General features: G+C 48.8%; 1 protein-coding gene across 5 annotated transcripts in view; it reads left to right on the top strand.

Annotated features, from left to right (window-relative positions):
• ZDHHC23 (zDHHC palmitoyltransferase 23) overlaps nucleotides 1-27,453 on the top strand; it is a 253,237-nt gene that overhangs the window by 99,353 nt on the left and 126,431 nt on the right. The gene's annotated exons all lie outside the window — the stretch shown is intronic.

The raw sequence follows: 27,453 nt of genomic DNA, 5'->3' as shown, positions 1-27,453 counted from the left end.
AACCATTATGTCGAACTCTGGGCACTAGACAAGGGTCAGAAGCACTTGAAATGTTGAGATTTGAGCCTAGTGAATATGTTGCTATTGCTGTTGCTAAATTTTTGGCTTGGGTTTGGTTTATTAGAAACAAGAGGCATTAGGATATTGGATTATTTTTAAGTATTCTGTTCATGTTTCTCTTTTTAAATTATGTCTTTTTATAATTATGTATTCTTTTATGTATTGTAACTGTCTTTTATGATGTAATGCATCGATAATAAAGACTAATGAATGGAATGGAATGCCATCCTCACAGAGGATATCTTCTATCCAAACAATGCAGAACAAAATGGATTTCTGCTGCGGTTTCTCACACCATCCTCTACCGTCGGCTAGATCAGCTCACTCGACTAGTAGAGCCGCAGCAGCCATGTAAGCTAGAGTTCCTCCTTTGGTCATCTGTAGAACTACAGTATAAAGCAGCTGACGCCCATCCCCAAACACCACTGCATGAATGCAGAGCCTTCCAAAGTTTGAGCTGTCGGAGGGGTGGTCTTGCATCATCTCTTTCACAGACGTAAGACTTTTCTGGCATATATATGTAGGTGAGTATATGTGCTTACGCTATGGAAGTCTTTAGGACGGAGTTCAGGCCTTTCCTCATGGGGTGACAGGGTTACTAAAGTGCGTGGTTTTCCCGTTTCTTAAGGAAATGTCTTTGTACTGCTATGGAAATGTTACTGTGCTACTCTCACCTCGTCACCTGGTAATGATTCAGGCACGTGGCTCCATGAAAGATACCAACCCTGGAAAACTGTAGTTACACATACGTAACTAATTTCTAATATTCTTTTGCTGCAGTTTTTGTATTTTTTTTTTTTTTTATTGGCCTCTTTATAAAAAAGAACTTTCCTCATTGTCCAGCCCTGGTTTGGCAGAGGCTATTTTCTGTCTTTTGGTTGTTTCTCACAGCAGACATTCCAAATTAGAAACTGTTATCTTAAAACAAAGGTCCGATTTCTCCTGGAAAAAGTAGTTAGTGCACGATTAATTCTATCTCTATTCCCCAATTCAATTCATGATCTTATTGCCATTGCAGGTTCTTTCTAGTAATGGAACAGTCGGCAGTGTCTCATTGGGATCACAGTGGTAAATTGAGAAGCCTATTTCTTCTTTGCTGAAAGAATAAAAGCTCTTTGGGGGAAAAAAATCAGTGTCCTGCAATAGTGAATTAGTGTATTAAGCTTTATTGTTCAATGACTTAAAATCATTACAATATACTATCATTACGATATTCTATAAAAAACAAAAAAAGTTAAAAACCCACACAAGTTTCTACAAACTAGAAGGGAGTTAAAACATTAAAAACAGATATCTAAACTTGCAGTAAAGTGCAGGTGCATAAAACTTAGAGGGAAGTTTTGTCGAAGTCTCGCTTGCTAGCCGGCTGGTTTCTTTTTGTAACGTGATTTTCTGTGTCTGCGCGGCCCGGATTGATTCTGTAAATTTCCCTAGCCGCACGACTGATTCACCTGTTTTAGCATAGAAATACAAGTCTGAGGCTTCTCTGCATCGTACAAGGCCGTTTGACCTGCAGATGGGAAGTACCAGTCAGTGCCGCTCGCTAGCTAACTTTGGGCAGCAGCACAGCAGATAGAGCCAGGATTCACGATGGTTACTACAAAGTCGACATGCGGCTGAATTGTCCTTCTGGTCCCAGGCTTGGTTAAAGTCTGCAATGGGCAATGCAAGAAGTCTCATGTAGGTGATTTGTTGCTCAAAATAAGGCTGTGGTTTTCCCACTATGTAGGAAGTGTCCAGTGATGCGAGGTTGGGTTGATGGTGTAAGCTATCCAGGTCTCTTTCATAGGGTATTTTCTTGACCTGTGTATTCACAGATCTTTTCCATGCAGTTACATGAATGTTTGTTTAAGTTGTGAGCGTCTGTCTAGCAATTTTGTGGCAACTGCTAGCTGAACCTGCCATGGAGATCTGCCTTCTTCAAAGATTATTTTAATATGCGCTTTCAGAGAGGTTGCTGGAGCTCGCAGGGTGCTAATATAGTATTTTAAAATGTCCCCTGAGCAGGTAGTAATGTCCGGTCGGGTGAGTCCCAGCTCCAACCTTACTCTTGCTTTCCTGGCCTGTCGTGGGAGACCTAAAACCTTCTTATAGGCAGAAATTTGGTGGTTTGTGAGGAATTTGGTGAAGGCTCCAGGGAAGACTAGGTGACAGCAGTTGAGAGAGGGAACTAGTTCTGCTTTTAAGACTTTCAGGATGGGTTCTGCAGTCACTGTGTAGTCGTCGATTGAGGTTTCTCAAACTGTAGATGATACCAGCCCCCTTGCTTCTAAGATGCTTCAGATGGGCTGTGGGTTTGACCCCTTCCGATAACCTGAGACCCAGATAGCTATAACTTATGCAAGTTCTGATTTGGAGGTCACCTAGGCGCCATTGTGCGGTCTTCTTTCGGTGGTACTTCCCAAAGATAATTATCCTGGTCTTCTCCTGGTTCACCAATAAATTGTTCTTTTGGTTAAACCTATACAGAGCTTCTAGAGCTTTCTGTAAGCCTGTCCTAGTGTGATCCATAAAGACGGTCATCGGCGTATTGGAGAATTTGGAGCCGCGCATTCCCCAGACTTGGTGTTAGTAGATTTGCCCCCTCCAGGGCTTTTCCCAGGTCGTCTGTGTAGAGATTGCAGCGTCCTGCAATATAGTTTTGACATTGTTCATTACAATAAAGAATTTTTTCTTTTTCTTTTAACAAAGGTGGGTGGTGCTGGTGTCAGTGTGTTCTCTTCAAGGCTAATCTAAAATGTAAATAAATATCCTGAAGTCCACCTTGTACACACCTGCAAAGAGCTTTCTCCACCTCTTCACCTCCTTGCACAGTCCATATTGTCTCCAGATAACGTCATGTTGAAGTTTCCCTGAGCAAGAGGTTATCATGCACAAGAAAAGTGTATTTTTCCGCTCTTAAGTCTTCACACTTTAAACCCCTCCTTTTACCAATATAAACGTGCTCTCCTTAAATGGCAAACATTGTGGGTAGAGGACAAAGTGGTTCCTAAAAGCACAGGTTCCTATTTTTTGTATAGAGGACCGAGTTGCACTGAGAACAAGCATATTTCCTCAATTCCCGCTTCCATTAGTGCTGGAAGACTCAGGAAGTGGCATTAAGTCTAGTCTATAGACACCTTATTTATTTATGAAGCTGCATGTTCCATTTTCGTAAAAGCACTAAAACAGATCAATATTTATGCGTCAAGCGTTAAATGCTGCCTGTAGTTTCTAAATGTATACTGTCCATCACAAACATACTGCGAGCATCAGACCACAGAGGTTGCGTTTGATAAACAGCCCTAGATTTTCCTTGGAAATAAAGTACTCAGTACGCGGGAGTTACTATAAACATTCAGAACTGCATCTCTAGCCTTTAAATCGCCCAAAAACCTTAGTTATACATTTTGTAGCGCTAAGTTCGGTTCATGTCTAACAAATAGCCTTATTGGGAGGCTTCCTTCGTCCACTCACCCTAGAAGTTGATGCAATAGTTTTGATACGGTGAAACCTGCATTATAGTGAGAATGAACTAACCATCCTACCAGTACCTGTTCAAACTGTTTACAATCAATCTCCTGTTTCTTCCACTCCTTATTGGGGTTTCATAGCCAAGCACCACTGTAACTGCAAGGTGCTGGCTTTTTATATATACAAAAGAGTGAGTAATTTGCAGCCTTTAGCTATTTTTGGGCTCCTGGTATATTCAAAATATTTGAAGTAACCAAATCTTTTTATTATCATTTATTTATGGATTTCTACATAGAGCAATATTAAAAACCATTGTACCATATACCCACAGAGCTTTAGACCTCTCTCCCCGGCTCATCCCTTTGTCATACAAGTATCAACGGTGCTTTGATGCAACATCCCAGTTCTCGGGTAGTCTGCTACAGCCATGTCCGAGGCGCCACAGATATTGCCCCTGCAACTATTCCAAGGTCCCCAGATTTTGTGCCACTTTCGGGGACATCCTCGGTCTTCATAGACAACCCTTTTGGCCACCATGCACCCGTCCATCTGATTCTTCTACTCTCCAAGTTTTGGCACTTGCTCCACACCCCATAATTTAGCACTGTTGCGTTTTGCAATGGAAAGGCCCAGTGTTACCCATAGTCTGCTCATATGTGGTAGTTTCATCTCCCCCCTATAATTTCAGGAGACACCCTTTGGCAGTTAGTGTGAGGGAGGACCCACATACCTAAATTAAGCACTCAACCACTGCTTCCCAGAAGACCTGCAGCTTCAGACAATCCCAATGCATATGGTAGAAGGTACCCTCATGGTTGCCATCTCGTCTACAATTGACAGCTGTGGCTCTAACCATTTTGAGCAGTATGGTTGGGGAGTGGTATGAACGGTGCAGTATTTTCAATTGCACAGGACAGAAGCCAGATCTAATGGCGACTTCTCGTGGGGAGGCCATGCCCTCCACCCATTCTTCATCCTCAAGTGCCCCCCCGATCGTTTGTCCATCTATCATGTAGGTGTGTTAGTGTATTGGGCAGTATATTTTTTTACATGTTAAAGAGGTGGCCTTGTGTGGCATGTGTTCGTCCAGCAATCAGTCTTCCAGTGGTGTGGATTCTGTGAGTTGCGTTCTACAAGTATCGCTGCCTATAGGGTGTGTTGGATCTGTAAATACGTTACATTTCCGTGGGAGCCAGCTACTATTCCTGTTACAGCTCTGTGAAGGGCATTAAATCCCCCGGCACCACAGGTCTCTCACCTTGAAGAGACTTATGAGATGCCTTTTGTCAAACCCTGGGAGGTCTATTAATGTTCCTAGTGCAGCTGTGGCTTGTATAATCTTCCTCTTCCACCCCAGTGATCGGATGGCCATGTGCCAAATCTGTTTTACTATTGTCATTGGTCCTAGGAGTTTCAAGTGGCTGGGGAGACCGAAAGTGCTCTAAGATGCCCTCGCGGCTGCAGCCTCAGCTTGTTTATGCGACAGGCCGGTTTATCTGTGTTTTTTTTTTTTTTTTTTTTTTTTTTATTAGTAAATCTGTTTATTGGCATTTCTTAGTGGTAAACAAAATACACGATACATTTGAAGATTCAGATGATTTACAGTTGCAATAGCCGCAATAGTGCATCTCTGGTCGTGTATGCATCACTTAATGGGAGCGGGCTCATCACTTGATCTTTAATAAAGAATAACATTGCAGGCCTCACTACTAAAATACTAACACACCGCCCCCTTGGAAATCATGCCGCTGAGGGGCAACATCAAGGTAAGCCTCTAATATTTCACCCGCTCACCCTCTACATGTTCCCATAAACAGTTGATTAACCATAAGGAAATGGGGCAAAACAACAGCCACCCAGGTAAAACAATAACAGCCCATTCCGGCCTTCATTCCATCGACCCCCTCATTCTATCCCCTGCTCCAGTTACCCCCACCCACCATCACCGCGCCCTCTATGCAGGCTGTGTGAGTAACACTATCTCCTTTCCCTTGTGCCCGGTATAAGCAACCAGGCCCCTGATACCACATTTCATGCCCCGCTCTCAGCCTGATTGTCACCCCGCTCCACGCCAGGGATGCCCCCATCTCGTCCCCCGCCGAACCCCCCCCTCCCCCCGCTCAAGTCGCGTCATGGTCTGCAGGAGTGCCTCCCATTGACCCGCTATTGGTGTTTGCCTGAGGCCTAGGGTTTCCTCCCGAGAGAGGGCCGTGCCCTCCACCCTAGCCCACACCAGCAACGAACCCCTCCACGCTCGTGTGTGAGGCGGTTCCGCCGCCTGGTGAGCAGTCACCACCAGTCCCAGGTCAGTAAACCTGGAGGCAACCCTCATGCAGGGGGCTCTGTGAAAGAGGTGCAACAAGCAAGCCGGCCATTCAAATGGGAACCGACGGCCCGTACATGCACTGAGCGCTCCATGAACCGTCCGCCAGTACAAGTCCAGCGCGGGGCAGCTCCACAACATGTGAACCAGCCCAGCGTCCAGTTCCCTGCAGCGAGGACAGCCCGTGTCGGCACGGTGGAAATACCGATTGACAGTCAGGTGTGAGATACGCTCTATGCAGAATAAAGTATTGTATTTGGCGGAATCGCATGTTTCTGGGGATCTTCGACGGGCCCTGTAACGCCCTGTCCCACTCTTTGTCTGTCATGGGTCGGGCTAAATCCGTTTCCCACTTACGGCGCAGTGGGGCTAGACTAATCGCTGCGTGTGTACGCAGAGAGGCTGCGAACCACCGGATCATGTGCCTCCCTCGCCCCATGACATGGAGATATTGTATCGTGAGGTGCTGCTCCGGTTCCGCGCCGAGAGCGCCCCATCGGCTCATCAGCGTTGCTATCAATGAGCGGTGGCGGAGAAAGTGGCCAGGCGCGGTAACCCCGACTCTTCCACCAGCGATGTAAATGGTAGGAGAACACCGTCCCAGTAAAGATCCCCCAGTGTGTGAATGTCCGCCGCACGCCAGTCTGCAAGCTCAGCAGCACACAGCACCCTCCGTCCACTAGGAGAACCCTCTATCGGTATGGCTGGGGCGTATGGGGTACGGTTCTGAGTCAGGTAGAGAGCACGTCTGTAGCACTGGTAGGCCACCTTGACGAGAAGAGGCACCGACTTCAACCTCCTTGTGGCCGGATGGAACATCTCAGTGACACCAGCCAAGGAGATGGGGGGGCGCCGTGGTCGCCGTGTCGTTGCGCTCCCTGTCCGCTAACCACCGAGCCACCCATTGTAGTTGCGCCGCCAGATAGTAATGTGCAAAACACGGCATCGCGAGTCCCCCCTGGCCAGAGGGGAGGCGTAGCTTGGGCAACGCTACTCTGTGGCGTGTGTTACCCCACACAAAGTCTCGAAGTGATCGCTCTAGGGCTGCAAAGAAGGATGCCGGTATGTAAACGGGCAGAATAGCGAAATAGTAGAGTAGCCTGGGTAGAATCACCATTTTGATTAAGGCGATTCGCCCCGTGACTGCGAGAGGAAGGGTGCCCCAGAACCGCATCTGAGCCCTAACGCCGCTACCGCCCTGCCCTGATTACTCTCAACGAGATCCGCCGTTTGCCGATATATTTGGATACCCAAATAATGAAAGGTGTCCGGCTGCCACTTGAGCGGCTTGCCCCCATGACGGTACTGCGGATCCCGTGTCTCGGCTCGGAACGCATAGAGACACGACTTAGCGGCGTTCACCTGAAGTCCTGAAAGCTCAGCGAAGTCCGACAGGGCGCACTCCAACTCCACCGGGATGCACGCCACATCTCTGACAAAGACCAGAAGGTCGTCTGCATAGAGTGAAACCCGGTGGGTCGCATCACCCAGGGGGACGCCGTCCGTCAGAACTCTACGGAGCGTGGCAGCCAAAGGCTCCATTGTGAGCGCAAAGAGGAGGGGCGAGAGAGGGCACCCCTGCCTGGTACCGCGACCAATCGGTATGGCTTCAGAGATGTAGGGTCCAGTTGTTACCCTCACCACGGGGTTCTTATAGAGGAGTGCCGCCATCTGGAGGAACCCAAGGCCCAGCCCATAATGTGACCGCGTCGCCACTAGGTATCCCCACTCAAGACAGTCGAAGGCCTTCTCTAGGTCTAGGACTAGACAGCCCGCCCTAGGCCAGTGTTGTGCACCGTCAGTAGCGACCCAAAAAAAACGCCGCAGATTAAGAGAGGTGCTGCGCTTAGGCACAAAACCGTTTTGGTCTCTGTGCACCACCGCCGATACCGTTGGAGCCAGCCATTCCACCAATACCTTGGCCAGAATTTTGTAGTCCGAGTTAGGAAGGGCAAGGGGGCGGTAGGACCCCAGGCTGGTAGGGTTCCGGACAGGCTTGAGCAGGGAGACCAAAAAAGCCTCCCGCATGGAGGCAGGTAAAGTGGACTCCTCAAGGGCTGCAAGATAGAGAGTATGTAGCTTGGGCACTTGACTCCCGGTAGGCCTTGTAGTATTCCGCCGGAAGTCCGTCCGGCCCCGGCGCCTTTCCAGAGGCCAAGGAGGCCACCGCATCTCCTATCTCCTCTACTGTGAGGGGGCATTCCAGTGACTCTTGGTGCTCTTCGGGAACCGTGGGCAATTGGGCCTCCTCCAGGAACTGATCTAGATCCTGTCAGCCTGCCTCACTACTTGATGAATCTCCCACTGCGTGTACACCGTTACCCCGTCAGGCCCGTGAATAGTCTATCGGGGCGTGCACCGCCTCCCGCCGAATCAACCAGGCGAGTAACCTCCCCGCCCTATCAGACGCGGCGTGCACCCGAGCGGAATGAGCCGCATAGTTGTGGCATCGCAGCCGCTCAAGTAGTTCAGCATGACATGCCTGGAGCCGCGCCAGTCGGATCGAGTCGTTCCGACCTCCTCCCTCGCCGTGGCGTTCACACAACAGAAGGCGAGACTCCAAGGCAGTGAGCGACAGTGCAAGCCGCCTACGGATATTCCACCCCATCCCCAGACAGTGTCCCCGTATGGTGGATTTGTGCACGTCCCACTCCGTCAGTGCACTATCTGCCGTCCCCTCGTTCAGGTCAAAAAACTGCTCAACCGCCGTGCCCAGAGAGGCGCGGAACTCCGCATCCTCCAAAGCTGCCGACTGTAGTCGCCGTGTTGGGACAGGGGGCCGCCCGGGGTCCCAGTGCAGACGCAAACTAAGAGGGTTATGATCCGAATGGGTCCGGCCCAAGTAGTCTGCCTGGTCTATCAGGGGAGTCAAAGAGTGAGAGCCCACCACCCTGTCGAGTCGGACATGAAGGTCGTGCACCGCCGAGTAGTACGAATAGATGCGGTCGCCGGGGTGCAGGCCACGGCACACATCACGTAAGTCCCAGTGCGACAGCCAGTCAGTGAGGCTCCTCGCATTCGAAACCGCCTGCGTACTGCGAAGGGGCGGGTAGGACCCATCTAGTTGACTATCAAGGACAGCGTTAAAATCCCCACCAAGTAGCCAGGGAATACCCGCGTACGGTGCCAGCACCGCAGAAAGATCCAAAAATGACGACGTGTTCGGGGCGTATAGGGAGCCAATTAGCACGTGCTGTCCCTGAAGCTTCCCCCGGACCAAGGTGTACCGCCCAGAGGGGTCCACCACTGTGTCCGTGCATGTGAACGGAGTGCCCGCCCTTACCCAAATCAATGTGCCACAGGCGTGTGCGGAATATGTGGTCCCGTAAAGTTGACCCCTCCAGCGAGTTCGCAGCCTGTCAAGTTCTGGCTGCGTCATATGGGTCTCCTGGAGGAGGGGGATGGCTGCCTTATGTCGCTGCAAATAGGCAAAGACAGAGTAACGACGTGCCGGCGTATGCATACCCCGTACATTCCATGTAATTACCACAGTGTCAGCCATCTGATACAAGCAAGGGCTATGTAGGGCGCAGGACCAGGGTTGAGTCGAACGAAGGGGAAGGCCGCCGTCTCGGATGTCATGCCGGTATGCTGTGAAAAAATAACCAGTAAAGGAACTTCGGTGTGCAGCTGGGCGCACCTAACAAAACCCAAGAACTTTGTAACTGTCAGGGCAAACCCCAACACGGGCATTCGACCAAACTACAAGCCTAATGGCTATGGAAAACTAAGCCAACTTAGGGCAGTAGGGTACCTGCGAGGGTGAGTGTGTCAGTTGTAACGTGCCGTAGCCTTCCCCTTTATTTCTACGTATGCTCGTCGACTGTGGGGACCCTGGCGCTAACATGTGAAACTAACCATACCCCGCCAGCCCCGGTTGGTGGGTAAAGGAAGGGCAACACCCCACGGGACCGCTCCCAACCCCACCCCCCGTCCCTCCCAGCCCCACGAGCGGGCCCACGCGCCCCAGCCAGAAGCAAACAAGTCACCACCACTCCTACTCCAGCAGAGCCGGGCAGCACCAGGAGTACAATAAAGCCACCCCAGCTCCCAGTCACATTCAGAGTTCAGCAATGACTGTCAATAGGTTACTTGCGTGTGCTGCCCATGTTGGTGAGGATCACCAGAAAGGCTTATTTAGATAAGATCTGCTGTCTGTGGGGTTACCGCTGGCAGAATAATGTCGTCTGACGCGACTGTGGAGGGCGAGGATGAGCCGCTCTGCACCAGCATGGCCTGTCTGCGGAGCTCTGAGTGGTCCCGGGCCCACAGAGAGCCGAGGGTGGTAACCGCTTCAAGTGCCTCCAGTCTCTCCCTGCGCATGTTCTCCGGGGTCGGGGCAATGATTCCAGGCTGGGTGGGCCTCCGGGCTCTGCGACGATGAGCTCCACCAGCCACCTCCGTACCAATGCCCGAGGCTGCCGGCCTCACACCCGACCACAATCCCGACCCCTCGAGCCAGTCCCATGCCTCCTCCTGGGGAATCAAAGTGTGTCTTGTCCTGGGCCGTGACGCGCAGTCGCGCCGGGAATAACAGGGAATATGGTATGGCAAGGGCACGAACGAAGCTGCTGTTTCACTGCAAAATAGTTGCTCCTGCGTTTTTGCACCCGAGCGGTGTAGTCAGGAAAGAACATGACCGGGCTACCGCCCACTGTGAGTCTCCAGTTTCCGCGTCTCGCGGAGGACCACGTCACGGTCCCTATAGTTGAGCAACTTAAAGAGAAATGGCTGGGGCCTGGCCCCCGGTTGAGGCCTCCGAGCCGGGATGCGGTGGGCTCTTTCAATGACAAACTGCTGTGACAGGAGAGCCTGAGGTATGATCTCACGAAGCCACCGTTCCATGAACTGTTCTGGGTGACCACCATCCTCCCTTTCTGGCAGGCCCACCACGCGTACGTTGCTGCGACGTGACCGGCCCTCTGCATCGTCCGCCTTATCCTCCAGCTCATGAACCCGATTCAGAAGGTCCTGCAACGCCACAGTGTGGTTTTGGGTAATAGGCTGGAGCTCCTTGATTGTTTGGCCCTGCGCAGCGACTCTTATCTGCCAGCTTACGATGATCCGCATGTAAGAGGGTAAAGTCCGAGGCGATCTTATCCATTCTGATCTCTAAGGAGGTTCTGGTGTGTTTCACCGCGGCCCCTATCCGTTCCATTGCTGCGAGGACGGAGTCCATTTTAGCTGCTAGGGCCGCGGGAGTGGGCTCCGGCGGGCCTCCAGTGCACAGAGGCGGAGGGTCCGAGTCACCTCCACGTGGGGGGCCCCTGCTGTGGACTAGCTTTCATGCGCCCCATCACAAGCTGCTGCGCCGTGGGCATTCGCAAGCGGTCGCTAGCTGGGGCGGCGTGGCAGCAAGGGGGCCACTGCACTAAGGATTAGTCTCCAGGCACGCAAGCCGCCAGGTACCCGTGGGCTCCAGTGTGCGACAAGACAGCTCCTGCCCGCTCCAATCAGGTGTTGCACGATCTGTCGGGTGCAGCTCTGGCGCGAATCTTGATATCACCCATCCAGTCCCCAGTGTGGGATGGCCCGCCCCTCCTCACGTCCCATCCGAGGCTTCGCAGGGAATGGCCGGCCTACGCAGTCCCGTATCTCCAGGACACATGAGGGATCTCCTCCGGCGGCACTACAGGCCGCAATCGCTCCGGGAGGGGTGATGAGGTCAGGCGGCAGGGGCAACCCCGGGCGTCGTAGGTGTAAACGTGGTCTCTCCAAGCCCACAACTGGCGCCACGCGACAATCTCAGCCCCTGTGTGGGTGAGGGCCCCTAGGTCCGGCCGACCCTCGTGGACCCCCCAACCCAGGCCGCACCGCATAGTCAATCGCAAGACCCGCCACATGTTCCCAGGCAGCAGTCCACACAGGGCCCCCAGGTCCAGTTGATCCCTGTGCCGCAGCTCAACAAGGGTTCCGAGCCTGGACGACCCCTACTGTCCCCTCCATCGCAAGGAACAATTCAGCCGCGTTCCACGTGGGCCCGCCCCAGTTTAGGGGTTTCGCTGGTCCGCCTCAGCGCGAAGACAGTGATCCTCCCAGCCGCAACTTAAGATACCAGGTCCGGGGCCCGCCCACTCTCCGCTCCCGGGTGCAGATCGCCGATCCGAGGGTGTCACAGGGCGCCCCCCGCCTCACCCCTGGAGCAGGACCCAGGCACCGCAGGGAGGCACAGCAGCGCCGCGCAGTCCATCCCCCATGGTGCAATCTCAGAGACACCGCCCGGTGGAGGGCCGAGCACCAGGACCACCGCTCGCCCTCGGATGACAGTCGGCACAGGGCTCCAGGTCAAGTCAGACTACACACCACAGCTCAGTAGGGGGGGGGGGGGCTCCCTGGGCCCGATCGACCCTCGTGGTTCCCCCCCACCGCCAGCCAGCGTTCCGCTGTGCCCCACATGGGCCTACCTGGGCCGGAAGGCCTCGACGATCAGCCGCAGAGCCACAGCCGCAATACAGGCCGCCAGGGCCGGGGTCCGCCCGCTGTCTGGTCCCAAGTGGCAGCCTCCAGCGCGGGGAAGTCACAGAGCGTCCCCCTCAGTCCACGACGTCTCCAGAGCCGCACACGGCAGCTCCAGGCAGGCGGAAGCGTGCCGCAGAATCACCACTCCCCCGGATACTGCAGGGACAGACCGGGCGGCCGGGTCCAGGCTCCCACGGCGCGGCAGGCCCCAGTCCACAGGGTAGACACGGGGCTAGTGCAAGACCCCAGGGAACCCTCCACAGGCGGCGCGCCTCGATGTGTGCAGGACAGGCAAGCACCGGGGCCGGAGGGAGTCCCACAGCGGCAGGATGTTACAGGATAAACCGGGGATTAGGCACGGAGCGCTAGCAAAATGCGTCCGCCATCTTCGGCGCCTGGCCACGCCCCGACAGGCCGGTTTATCTGTTGATGGGTAATTGCACCACCCAATAGTACTTCTGGATATCGGGTAATGCCACTCCGTCGTCATACCACCCCTTCCCTCATGAGATTATCCTGTGCACTCCGCTCCAGGAAATGGAGAGCGGTGATAAGCTCTGTTCCGTGTTTGGGGTTTATGAAGCAATGTGAGGGAAGCGGAAACCAGTGAGGAGCTCTGTGTTCTGGTTGGGGTTTATCTAGCAAGGCGAGAGAAGTGGAGAGGGGGAGGGGCTTGGTACCGTGGTTAGAGTTTATCCGGCAAAGTTCGGGTGATGGAGGGAGGTGAGAAGCTTGGTACTGGGGTTGGGGTTTATCCAGCAAGGTGAGGGAAGTGGAGAGAGGTGAGAAGCTTGGTACTGGGGTTGGGGTTTATCCAGCAAGGTGAGGGAAGTGGAGAGAGGTGAGAAGCTGGGTACTGGGGTTGGGGTTTATCCAGCAAGGTGAGGGAAGTGGAGAGATGGAGAGAGGTGAGAAGCTTGGTACTGGAGTTTGGGTTTATCCGGCAAGGTGAGGGAAGTGGAGAGAGGTGAGAAGCTTGGTACTGGAGTTTGGGTTTATCCAGCAAGGTGAGTGAAGTGGAGAGAGGTGAGAAGCTTGGTACTGGGGTTGGGGTTTATCCAGCAATGTGAGGGAAGTGGAGAGGGGGAGGAGCTTGGTACCGTGGTTAGGATTTATCCAGCAAGGTGAGGAAAGAGGAGACTGGTGAGGGGCTTGGTACCGTGGTTAGAATGTATCCGGCAACGTTCGGGTGATGGAGGGAAGTGAGAATCTTGGTACTGGGGTTGGGGGTTTATCCAGCAAAGTGAGGGAAGTGGAGAGAGGTGAGAAGCTTGGTACTGGGATTGGGGTTTATCCAGCAAGGTGAGGGAAGTGGAGAGAGGTGGGAAGCTTGGTACTGGGGTTTATTAAGCAAGGTGAAGGAACAAATGACATTTCCCATACTAACCCAAATGTCTACCGTACTCTTTGTGCACAAACCAAATTTATTAAAGTAGACCCACTCCAAAATGGTGCAAATCAGAATAAGACCTCGCTTTATACATATGCTAAGCTGCTGACTTTACCTCGTCCTGCCTGTCTACACCAGCGAGGTTTTTAAAGCTTACAAGTATGCTGATCTCAGCTCATATATGCACTACCTTTTGACATCCTTGCCCTCGCCACTTTGGAAAGGCATTGAAGTGTAAATCAATCTGCGTCCCTTTCATTGTTCGTGCGTTCTTCACTCCTAGTGAACCTCATGGAGAGCTCACCCTCCCTGGGGACCCCCTGCTCTGCCTGCTGCATCTAAACACTCAGGAATCTTATGAATTTGGAAAAAAAACAACGCGTCACCAAACTCTAGAACAGCTGAAGTGCGTATGTCTAAGTATTTATTTATTTATGCTATAACCTTACTAGACCCAAAACTGGTATCGGAGCACTAGGGGTCAGATAATAAGACCCTGGTCTTGGGCACTAATGGCATTTCCAATCTTCTGCGTAGATGTGCTAGGACGCTGTAGGGACCAGACACCCTTTGGAATACCCCCACTCGCGTTACAGGTCAGTGTGTTGTAACATTGTTCTTGTGCAGGCAGTAGCAATGCCAAGGTGGCATCACTGATCTGCCCTTTCTGCGTGCCATTGGGCCACTTCTGAACCTCCATCTCCCCTGTGGATGAGCGGAGGGATACTGTTGGGGGAGGAAACAAAGTACACGGCTTGTAAATGAGCCCGCGATGGACAGCATCAAGCAGCTATGGACACATCCACCTTTCAGTACCACCTTCGTCCGTGTCCTTCGGAACTACATTATTTGTACATTTCTTTAATAAACAGTGATTGTAGTCACCGCCTTTCAAAATAGAAACGCAAAGCTCCAGCTTCCCGATGGACTTAAGCTGAGCTCAGAAACCATCGCTATTCAGAATTAGACTTTGATGTCTTGTTAATATGCAGTTGCGTGTCCACATTTCCCACATCTGTCGGAAGCGGCTCCCTCCTCCATGTAAGAGGGTTACCAATTGTAATGATTTGTTGTCCCTTTATCCGCGAGATTGTGAGTAGCGCACACCCAGGGCTCCCTGCCTGTGACTGGTTCTGAAGAGTTCGAAGTGATGAGGGCCTCGGTTAGCAGTGATCAGTGGTTTTCCCTTTATTGCTGGTATCACTACAAGGCGGTAGCAGCTCCTCATCTAACCGCCAGGCCTGCTGCCTCTTCTGAGCTTGCCACACCATCACTGATAATAGTTTGACTGCCATTAAGTAACACTCAGGCACCACACTGCCTGAATCACTCCCTCTGTGGAGTGAGTGGATGGGCGATGAAAGAACTCCTCTTTGGCCTTCGCTTGGGGCGTCCTCCTTCCTCACATCATTGGCGTGACGAAGTGAGTATGGCATGTGGTTCACCACACGCACCTGAACATTAATACGACCTTCATGGGGCCAGTTCTGGCCCTGTAAGGCCCTCCTGACTCACAAGTCCGTGCCTTCGTGGCATTGAGAGTGGTGGTTGGAAATCGTCTCTCTGCCTCTTCGGTATTCACTTCATAACCTTGAATCTGCTTCCTGACAGAGTCTGAATACTTCTCTACTTGTGAATATGGTAATGGACATATTCCGTATTTAAGTCCTCTTCCTCTGCTGACCCTTGATTGTTGATGAGCTCGGAGTTCGTGCCCGCTGGAGCTTTAATTCTGGTTTTATCCAGCACTCTGCTCACTTACCCTCTTCCTCGCCTTTGTAAAAACCTGAGCTTCTCTTTGGTTCCACATAGCCGAACGTCCCTTGGCTGGAAGGAACATTGGAAGCTTCTGGCTCACACTCTCTCTGTTTAGAGGAGTTTCCTGGAAGCAACCCTCATTGCATTTGCTCATTGAATATTGGATCATTTTCTTCCCATAATGGTTTTCTCGTAAACCATTAATGGTACAGGCTCCTCCTCTGATCTATAATTTAATAAGTGGAGTCCATTTGAGGTTTTCTAAATAAGTTAGACTGTGTTGCATTATGTTGTGATAGATTGGACCTTGATGTAATGCTTTCCATTTCTAGCAGACATTTAACCCAGAGCAAAGACCTGACCATGAAAGGGCTTTGATACGCGTGTTCTCTGGACTTCCTGTAAGAGTGAGTGTGGCATTCTTCCTGGACCTGAAAAGAACGCCTCACAAAGACCTCATAGTGTGTTAAAGAAGGGGCTCTTAAAGCAAAGCCTCTTAAGGTCGGTCCCTAATTCTTGCAACCCAGATGCGCATGGACCAAGGTACACGTGTTCTCCTTCTTGAGCCCATGAAGGTTTCTCCACCATGAACTAACGCTCCGAGAGCACTTCTGAGCGACTCCATAGCACTGACTTCATGTCCACCGTGGCTCACTGCTGGTAGTTCCACCACAGATTGGAGCCTGCAGCCTTTCCGAGAGTGTACCGTCCTCTTATGCACCCAAAGTGATTGAATTGGGTGGAATATGCCATGCATTACTTTACAGACAGCAAGTAAACACGTTTGTCATGCTTAAAACTAACACATGTAGAACTAGGCAGATATTTTAACTATACTTCTTGTTCAACTGTTCAACTTTTGAGTACTTCCACCATGCCAATCATGATTGACCCTAATTCATTGCTTCGGGTAAGTGCTGTACCCCGATGGCTGGTCTAGAAGAGAGACTGTAAATGGTATGGAGAGAGTGCTGCAATACAGAGTTGACTGGTCTAGAGGTGAGACTCTTAATGGTATGCAGACGATGGTGCAGTAGTGACTGTTGTAGAGGGAAGACTGTAAAATCTATGGAGAGAATCGTGCAGTTATGAGTGACTGGTCGAAGTGGAGCAATAGTGAGTGACTGGTCTAAGGGGGAGAATTGTGGATGCAGAGAGGTGTCTGAGGGTACATGGACGCCTGAGTGGAGAATGTAAATTCTATGGCGAGAGTGGTGCAGTAGTGAGTGACTGGTCTAGAGATGAGACGATACATGGCATAGAGAGTGGTGCAGTAGTGAGTGGTCTAGAGATCAGACGGTACATGGTATAGAGACTGGTGCAGTAGTGAGTGACTGCTCCAGAGCTGACAGTACATGGCATAGAGAGCGGTGCAGTCATGAGTGACTGGTCTAGAATTGAGACTGTACATGGCATAGAGAGTGGTGCAGTAATGAGTGACTGGTCTAGAGATGAGACTGTAAATGGTATGGAGAGAGTGGTGCTTTAATAAGTGACTGGTCTAGAGGTGAGACTGTAAATGGTGTAGGGAAAGTGGTGCAGTAGTGACTGCTCTAGTGGTGAGACTAAATGCTATGGAGAGAGCAGTGCAGTAGTGAGTGACTGGTTTAGGGGTGAGAATGGTGTTTGAGAGTACATGGACACCATAAGTGAGACTGTAAATGGTATGGAGAGTGTGGTGAAGGAGTGAGTGACTAGTCTAGAGGTGACTGTAAAAGGTATGGAGAGGGCAGTACAGGAGTGAGTGACTGGTCTAGAAGTGGGACTGTAAATGGTACGGAGTGAGTTGTGCAGGAGTAAGTGACTAGTTTAGAGGTGAGACTGTAAAAGGTATTGTAATTGTATTGTAATTGCATTTATATAGCACTTACTACCCCTGACGAGGCGTCAAAGCACTTTTTCGGCGAGTAGCACGCTACTCCAGATCCCATAAAGGATTAGTGTTTAATTAGTATAGTGAAATATGAAAGTAATTTGAGTGGTGGATAGGTCAGCCAGTTATTTGGATTCAGAAGGATAGTGGAGGGGTAGAAGAGGGAATAAAGTTTGCATTTATCTAACGCTTGTTACCCCTGATGTGTTGTAGCGCTTTTGTGGCGAGTAGCACGCTTCTCTGGAACCCATACAGTGTTAGTGGTGAATTAGTATAGTGAAATATGAAAGTAATTTGAGTGGTGGATATGGAGAGAGTGGTGTAGTAGTGAGTGGCTAGTCTAGAGGCAAGACTGTAAAAGGTATGGAGAGCGGTGCAGTGGTGAGTGAGGGGTGCAGAGAGGTGTAGGAGCATAGACTGGGGAGAAACAATCGATACTGTGAGGATTCGAGAGATGTGAGAATGAGGCACTAGGAGTGAGAGGTAAGAGGTGAGTGATGTTACGAGTCTGAGGGGGCAGAGAACCAGAAGTGATTGGGGTCTGGAAGCCAGGGGTTCGTGTGTTCAAACTTAACGAGCGATAGGGAAGAGTTCAAAGGTCAGTGAGGCTAGATTGTGCATATGCGGGAGAGGGGAGAGTAGAGGAGCGATGTGGAAGTGGTGGTGAGAGGTGTTAGTGAGGGCTGTAGAGTATGCAGGAGGTAAAACTAAGCACCCTCGAGGAATGGGGGAGGCAGTGAGTTTGACTTTGCCCGATTAGCTTCCATCGGAAGGCGACGAGCTCAGACTCTGTTCAACACACTGCAGCGGGCGGGACCGAGGGACAAATGAACCCCCAAGGTTCCTTCTAGTGGGCTTCTAGGAGAGTGTTGAGAGGGCATGGAGCGGGTTGTCAGCCCGTGGAAGCCCTGCTACTGGCACGGGACGGAAGCTGGAGTTCAGGGAAATGACATGTAATTGTAATTCAGAGCAGGGATTATCTAGAGGGAAACAGTCGTCTTCATTGTTAATTAAAAACAGCAACATATACAAATTAGAGATGAATAGATAGAATGTATTTCTAGATGTCGTTAAAAAATACTGCCATCTACAGGATAAAAGAACAAGCATTGGCATAGCCACTAGGTCTCGCCTTTGGGACCTTATAAGTGTTTAGCTAGAGCTATTGGCTTTGCCAATGTCTTTAAGCGGTGGTGTAGACCAGTGCAGCTGTTATGCAGCATGTTGAAAGGTTATAATACAAATGTTGTAAGCATTTTTGTTATTTTATTTATAACCAAGTAGATATTGTGTAGATCTGAACGACCCTATAAAAAAAGAATGACATTGCAAATGACAATGCCTTTTATTTTTGTTTAAAAAAAATAAATCAAAGACATTGTCATTTGCAATGTCAATAGCTCAAACTCTCATTAATGCGAGACATATTGCATTGCAAATGCTTGTTCATCTATGCCATCCTGGAAATCCAGGAAAGAGTGTCAGAGTTGTATTTCATAATAAGTAAGGTCTGCTTTCAAAGTCCTGGAGCCAGCTGGATTCACTGCAGAATGCATCTTTTAAAATAATTAACTGTACATTCTAGACCGGATTCAGTCTTCTCAGGTGCTAGAACTGTAGGCAGAGGCATTGTGTCTCACTAAATATCCCGTTTGCCTGTTTACAATGGAAAGGATCCTTGTGGATCTGCTCTATCTCCTTTTGCCCTCCTACTCAGGAGCACAGATTTTCCTGGGTCTACAGCCGGGTTCACATTCAAGGCAGTCACATTCATGCATCACTTGGAGAAGAGTGCGCAGACGTGCTCGGGGAGAGAATACAGCTCTTATTCTGCGTGAGAGGGAAGAAAGGCAGCCGTGGAAGAGGAGAGTCCACGATGAATTGACGTGCTAAGCTGCATGAATAAACCGGTCCCAAAAGACAGAGTGGGTTTTTAAAGGTTCTTTCTATGTTAAAAGTTCGTCATGTCACCTAGATCAGCTAAGCTGTTAGAAATTCTGGTGTTTGTAGCAGATTTGAACATGGAAATAAGAATCGTGCACATCCAAGGCATACATTAGAGTTTACTGCTGAAGAAGCAGGAAACTGATTGATTACTAATATTCAAATAGTTTCCTTCAGGGCCCATTTGTTAGGTCTTGTTTGGACCCTTTTTCCTGGGTCACAAAATAGCAAGAATAAACTCCATTGTTTCATTCATGTTTTGGAATTGGCTTTTTCTCCAGTAAGCAACTTGTTTTTTTTCAGTCAAGTGATCCAGCATCGCAGGATTATTACCTTTCTATAGTAATTCTGGGGGAGAAGAAATGCACCTCAATCAGGTGACTTGTAAAGCGCTACTACTCACCCGTACGGGTATCAAGGCACTTTGGGGGGAGGAGGTTGACTGCTGGTTCGTAGAAGGTGCTGTCGTTCAGTCAAAGAGCCAGGTCTTGAGGTCCTTCCTGAATTGAGGCAGTGACGGTGATTGCCTAAAGTGAAGAGGGAAAGTGTACCAGGTCTTGGCTGCGAGGTAGAAGGCTCTTCCTCCAGCTGTGGTCTTGCGGATACGTGGGACGGTAGCCAGGGCCAATTGGGTGTAGCAGAGGTCTCTGGTTGGTGCTTGAAATGCGAGGCAGTGGTTAAGATACGCAGGTCATGAGTCGTGTAGGGCTTTGTAGGAGTGTGTGAGGAGCTTGAAGGTGATTCTTTTGTTGACTGGGAGCCAGTTGAGGTGTCTCAGGTGACCAGTGATGTGGCTGCGGTGGGGGATGTTGAGGATAAGTCTGGCAGAGACGTTCTTAATGTTCTGAATTTTCTTGAGTTTCTGGGTGATGCCAGCGTAGATTGCATTGCCGTTGTAAATTTTGCAGCTGATGAGCGCGTGGGTGACCTTCAGTCTGTACATGATTTTGTAGCCATTCTTTGCAATATTTAGCACCCACAAAACCTTTGTGATCTTTTGCTATGCCAGCAGAAATGAGGAAATAGTCCAATCTTCTGTGACGTAAAAGGATTGCTTGATGGAGTCACACTTTTATGGGCGATTTCCGAGTGGTAGCTAAAGGTTGTTGACTATTTCCCTCTTACTCGGGCAGAATTCTGTCTCTGAATAAATGGCGTTTGTTGTTGCCGCTTCTGTTACCGCAGCGGTCTCTTTCAGAATGCAATACATGAAATTTGCTTGCATCTTGCATAGCCACAAAACTGTACTTTGCAAATTATTTTCCCTTTTGAGACCCTGCAGATTTTAGGGTTCCCACTTCAGTATGCATCCTCTGCATCTCCCATCTGCTTGCGTCCCAAACAGCAAAGATCCATTGAAAGTTAGCGCAAGCACCACATATGGTATTGGAACTATCAGAGATGTAAACTGTAGGCATGAAGAACCTCTGATAGATACTACACCGCAGATGTTAGCAGTAGCCAGATCACCCATGTCCCTTGCCAGACCAAAGGTGCTATCAGAAGAGAAATAGAGCATGCTTTCTAGAGGAAATCCTCTCGGGTCTCTTGAAAGATGTACCCCAAACTGGTACACTTAATCCCGCAAGGATCGATTATTTCGGCTGACGAAGGCAGAAGTTCCTGATAGGTAAAATCTCCATTATTCTGGGGCGAGCTTTGTATAGTGCTCAAAATCATCAAAGGTTATACTTCATGTGTTACTATTTTGGTATTGAACTTCCTCGCAGTCTTATTGGGAAGTTTGTGGAAAGATATGTCAATGGGTGAAACTCTTGATGCAGACTGTAATGACTGGAGAAAGAGCCCTCCATTCTTTAGAGGAAACGGAGGCAAAATCTGAGACAGAATGGAGTTGGATCTTGACACCGGTTATGACGATGTCTGGAGCATCCACGTTGAGAGTGCTCCACATCTACCTCTCTTCTTCTCAGAATGCAAAGTAAGAAAGACTGGGCTAATCATGCTTGACATATCTATATTTGGGGACTAGAAATCCTGCAGGCTGGTTTGGGGGATAGTGGGCATAAATTGAGAAGAGCCGAAATGTCTAGTCGTCTGTGTATGAGAGAAGGCCAACACTTCTATCTTGCAGATATATGCTGACTAGTACATTGTGAAGGAAAGAATACTGCTGTTATTGTGACTCGACTACATTCAAATGGAAACAAGTGCAATCTTTTTGTTTATTTGTGTTCTGGTTGTTCCGATTCTATGCATTTAACAGGACTGTCACCTCCTTTATCTGTAAGCTATGCTTAAATCTTTATTAATCAACATGTATGCTCTTTCTGATGTGAATAGGCCGCTTTGTGACAAGAAGGCTTGAATCCTTGAAAGCTAAACTGAGAATAAAGATATTTACAAAAACTCTTGGCTGCTTACACAGTTCATAGTTTTGAATGTCTTACAACTTAATCAGTCTGTCTGCTTTACATCCTTCAATTGTTTTAATTCCTTTATTAACTATCTTCATTTACAATCCCTATGTTTCAAGCATCTGTAACAGGGCTAGAAGTGCAATCTTTTTAAATTGCACCTTTTCATACAGCCCACCCAGTGCCATATATCCGCTGTAGCTTTTTTTGTAGTCTGATAATTGTATTACTGATTGTATAAGGGGGTACCGAGATAAAAGTAACGGTGCAAATCAAACAATCTTCGAACGGTCTTCTCGGTTATTAATCGCATCGAACCCACTACCCCTGCAGCAGTCTCGATATTGGATGCGGAGAAGGCCTTCGACTCCCTCGAATGGCCTTTCCTCATGGCAACATTACACACGCTCGGCCTCCCTTTTAATTTTATAGCCCTCATTGCCTTGTTATACTCCTAAGGCCGGTCTCTGGGTCAATGGCTCCTGTTCCCTCCCATCTGAATTACACGTGGCACGCGTCAAGGGTGCCCTTTGTCCCTGCTAACATTTATTATAGCGATGGACCCTTTGGTCCGGCACCTTCAGGAAAAACACCTGTTTTGTGGTCTGCAATTCCCTAACAGTCCATTGCTTATGTCCTTGTATACAGACGACGTTCTGCTCTTCGTCCACCACCCCAAACAAAATCTGCAGCCGCTCAGACGAAATTGAACGGTTCGGCTCCATGTCATGTCTTAAGATTAACTAGGGGAAATCAGTGTTGTTTCCTATCACGGACGGGGCTGTGGCAGACGAGTCGGATTACCTCCTTACGGTAGCTAGGGAGACCACTAAATACCTTGGGGTGCAGCTTCACAGGGACAAAGGCCAGGTTATTCAGCTAAACTACGGCCCTGCCATAGACCAGCTTACCTTGCAGGTAGAAAGATGGATACAACTCCCTCTCTCCGTGGCTGGTCGCATCGTGCTTATAAAAATGAAGGTGTTACCCCGTTTTCTTTATTTTTTCCACACCATACCCATCCCTCACACCAGTGCGTTTTTCGGTCACTTACGCGAGCTTCTTATCAGGCTGATATGGGCTGGCCGCAGGCCCCGGATTGTTTGGGACACTCTCACGCTTCCATATGGACCGGGGGGGGGGGGGGTTGGGGGGAGGTTGCTGTCCCAGATCCTCAACTATACTTCTTGGTGGCGCAAGCTAAATTTGAGTATCATTGGTTTCACCCAGATTATCGCATACCATACATGAAATCGGACAAGGAACTGGCTGCCCGACGACTCTTGCGTCGCTGCTCCCCAAGGGAATTCCCCTTGACTCGCAAGATATTCAGCCCTTTGCTACTACGTGCTGGACTTGGCGCAAGCTACACCTGTTACTCTGCTCCGGCCCTCTTTATTCACCCGCCCTTCCACACACCCATAATCCGTTTTTACCCCTTACCACTGAAAAGGGGGTCTTCGCCACTCTTTCCAAATTGGGCCTAGACACCCTTGGCTCCCTATACCTAGACAGACAGGCGTGTAAATTGTCTGATTTGACGCAACTTCCAGGGCTGATGCCATGGACTCTCTTAATGTGGCTTGGCTTCAGGGGACACTACGAGACACTTTAACCACCTTTCCCTCCCCGTATGAGGAATTTACCCTGCTCACCCTACTCATCACTGACGAATCCGGGTCACACCTGGTCACAAAACTATATAAAGCATGTCTGGCACTTAGGGTGGGATGAGACAAATTAGGGTGGGATGAGACAAAGGGACACGACAACGATGGGAAGACTACGTGGGACAACCACTAACTGACAAAGAATGTTCCTACTGCCTCGCTCAAACTCACAGGGTATTCCCCAACCACAGACCTAAATTGCTTCGTTTTAAATTTGTCCATAGATTGTACATAACCCCTCGGCAGTGGCCAAATTTGACCCCTCCAAATCTGCAAATTGCCCTAAATGTAACACAATGGACGCCGATTTTGTACATGTGGCCTGGGCCTACCCCCACAGATCGGCATAGTGGCAGGAAGTTTTTACAACACTTGCTCAAATACACTCCCCTCTTACCTTCCCCGAAACTAGGTCTGCTGGGCCTGGTGACCTGCATCAAACTTTGTTATAGGTGCTTTGTAGCGATAGCGTTACTCTTGGCCAAACTTGATATCGCTGTTCTGTGGGGGGCAAGGTCTCGTCCTGCCAAATCTGCTTGGCTCCGAAGCCTAGCCTACTTCAGCTTACAATCCGAGATATATGCTACATCTGGTGTGTTTATCGTACCCACCTACAGTGAACAATCCTTGCCTCTCGGGCTGATTCCACTCCAGTTGGTTCCCCGAATGTTGATTGAATTCTGGGCTAGCAGTCACGGCTTTACGCCACGTCCCTGTATTGATCTGCTGTACCCTAGCAAGCACAACAAGGTTTCAGTACAGTCAACTCGTGTATTGTACATCAATTTTGCCATATTTAGTAATTGCCCCATGCAAAGGAACCAGTCTTCTTTGTCTTTTTTTTAATTTTTTTTATCCGATAGTTGGTTATTGTCTTTTTAATGGTTGCATTGATTGTCATAGGTTAATTAGGTATGTGTATTTTTTTGTTTTTCAAATCCACATTTATTTATTTTTGATTATTGAATGGAAAGATTTGTATATTGCTGGTTTCTCCTTTTTGAATGCGTAGTTTCTTATTTGTACTCCATAACAACTTTTTTTTAAAAAAAAGAAAAAACAGTGCAAATCAAAAACCTGGACTGGATTGGCCACTGGCAAGGAGCTGCAGTGGTTGGTGTAAACAGTCACTATAGCTACTGTACACGTCATTTCTGAGCAGTAATCGCACTGTTGGAACTGATGTTTTAAAGCCTGCATGAGGTAAAGGCATGCTCTTAAGTAACAGCCAGATGTATGCCCCTAAAGCAGAGTATGGATGGCTTCAAATCCTCCTTAGCACTTCACACTTCCTATTCTAATTCCCAAGCATAGCTGGTAAGTCAAGTGCCACACTCTCAAGGATGTACAGATGTCAAATGTTGCTATAACGTTGATGCCAGCCTCTCCTCATTTCCACATTAGGGAATTGATTATGAAAATTACTCCCAATATAGACTTGCTTGCTGGGCTTATTCTCGCCTCCCAAAGCTAAGAAAGCTGGTAACAGATTTCTGGATCTAGCCTTAGCATTGCACAACAGGGCCATGGCGATGCTTTTGTGTGCTCCACAACAGATAGAAAGGGGAAGTAGTGAGATGGGTCAAAGTTGAGAGCATGGTTTTACATGGGGAAGAGAGGACTAATGAGCAGGCGCCCATTGACGAGATGGTGGGATAAAATATCACCTATGTTTGAGGAACCCCTGTTAAATCTTCAATGGTGCAGTGATAAAATAATTACCTAGTGCTGGGAACCATGTTTATGATGATATATGGTTAAATGGAGGATCCATTGAGGTCGATCAATTGGTAACAATTGTATTTGTCTTCACGGAAAATAAATCTACTCTGGTAATTTTGACGAACAAACTATAGAGAACGGAAATACATGTGGAAGGCAACTCACATGACCATGAATGTAATGCTGTTATGAAACCATGACCTATTGATATGCTGCCACGTGTTACACCCTAATACAACTAATAAACATATTTGCAAAAAAGAAATACTCCCTTTCATCGTGTATTGTTACTCCCGAATTATTGAGGTCACATTTGGTAGATTACTTAAGCCCCAAAAAGAACATGCAACCTTTTCCACGAAAAGGAAAAGAGGGCTAGTGCCTCTCATCCCTCCTGGCAGAGCTATGCTCATGCTGGGAAGAGTCTTAGCAGTCCAGCAAAACCTGTCAGGGAATCTCTTATCTTCGGGTGACGTCATGAAGCCCCACGTGAACCTTGAAGTCCATCATCACTCGTGCTGGTAATTTATAGTGCACAATCATTAATGAGGTTATTTTTTGCTGTGCCATATAAATCCTACATACCTTTGCGTCACCTGAACTTTATTTGAGCATCCCCCACCAACCGGTCCAACTATTACACTGTTCTTAAACCCAGTATCTTGTATACCTGCCTTGTCTATGGTGCTCTAAGGAGTCGGCTCACTAGTGCTCAACTCCTGTTTTACTACACAGAACTGTGAAAATGTTTCTGTTCAGAGTATAGGAAGGATGTGGGAGCCTACTGCTATTATTTCTTCCCCTTTCTGCCACATTTTAGCCAATGTTCATTAAAGAGCTTTTGAGTGGCAATATCCCTTCTCTGACCACTAAAATGAGCTTCAGAAAATGTGACAGTTTAGCACATATTTCCTTAGTCTGAATGGCTCATGTTAGAATAAGCAGGCCTGCTTTCTAGGCCCTATGCTTTTCATCGCTCATCCTGTGCACGAACAGCGACCACGTTCACATACAGCAAGCCCTGTGTTGTATGATGCGTTATAAAAACACGTAAAAGACACGGTTGGCACCCATATCAGTAGTACAGCCAGGAGAATAATGCATTACTCAGTCGTGTCATTGTCTGCTTTTGTAGGTAGACAATGTGCTGCTCATAGTACAGCTTCCATACAGTAGAGATTGGTAAAACTATCCTAGTAAAGTACATGTGTTCTACAAACAGGGAAACAAAACAAGCCAGAATAAAGTGTTAAAATGAATTTAAAAGCTGATGGAACTATCAAAAGTTATTAAACATTAGCTCCTCTTGGCGAAATGTAACTTAACATTTCTAGCAAAATAATATTGGCTTTGCCAGTGATTAGTTTTTCTAATGGTGTGAGGGGAGGGTGAGGTAAAAGATACAGGTCGAAGGTGTGCTCTCCAAAAAGGCTAATGGTGGAAAATCTTTTTTTTTTGTTTTTTTGAAAATCGTCTTTCCTTGTTATCTCTTCATCTGCAAGGAGAAGGTAAAGGCTGTAGCTGGACTAAAGTTGGAGCAGGAGAGCAGTAGAGCTTTCCGACCACGCCTTAGTCCAATAATGAATGTGGAAGGCAGACCGGAATCACACATGACCCTTGTTTGCTTTTCTAAGGCTTTGCAGTGATGGAGGGTAGCTATGCATTTTATTTTCCCATCCCTTAATTGGGAGTTGAAAATGCCAAAATACATTTACATCCACATGGAGGATGGAAGGTAGGTTGGTGACTGAGTGCAGCAGTTCTGCTCATTATGTGACTTGTCCACAGTGTGCTAGTACCCTCTTTTAATTAGGGGATCTGCATGCTATGTTGCCCTGTTGCAAGTCTGCGCGATGCAGCTGCCCTTCCCTGACCTGCGGCATGCTCTTGTGAATCCGGCTTCAGGATGTTCCTCATTCAATGAGCATCTCTCCTAACAAACCTCTCCTATAATCACCAACTGTTTCAGTATCTTTGCTGCTGTTTAGCAGCCTCCATGTCTCAGGGCTACCGTTATCATGAACTAGCATTTCCTGAGTTGACTTGAATCCGCTTCTGGAGCAACAGCCCGATGGATTTGCTGGCCATGCGTAAGAGTCATTTGCCCAGAAGCCTGGGCGGCTTGAACTTGTGGGCAGAGATTCTAGTAACTTGCAGTCTAAGAGCGATAACCTCTGGGCAGCATTGCTTCCCTGGGAAGTGCCAGGGAAGGGGGGGGGGCGGGGGGGGGGGGAGGGGAAGCGCTCATGGGGTGAAAAGGTATTTGGGCATCAAAGGCTAAAAGGGTTAATCTGAATGCTAGATTTGTTATGTGTAATGTTAGTGGTGCAAGGAAGATGAAAAACACACCAGTATAACATTTACTTTATTGAAACGCAACTAGACTGTATACATTAAACATTTTGAAAAACCATTACGGTACA

Source organism: Triturus cristatus, chromosome 8 (assembly GCF_964204655.1).
Source record: "Triturus cristatus chromosome 8, aTriCri1.1, whole genome shotgun sequence".
In the NCBI taxonomy this organism is placed as follows: Eukaryota; Metazoa; Chordata; class Amphibia; order Caudata; family Salamandridae; genus Triturus; species Triturus cristatus.
The sequence above is the reverse complement of the archived record's forward strand: the minus strand, read 5'-3'. Positions and strand labels throughout refer to the sequence as shown.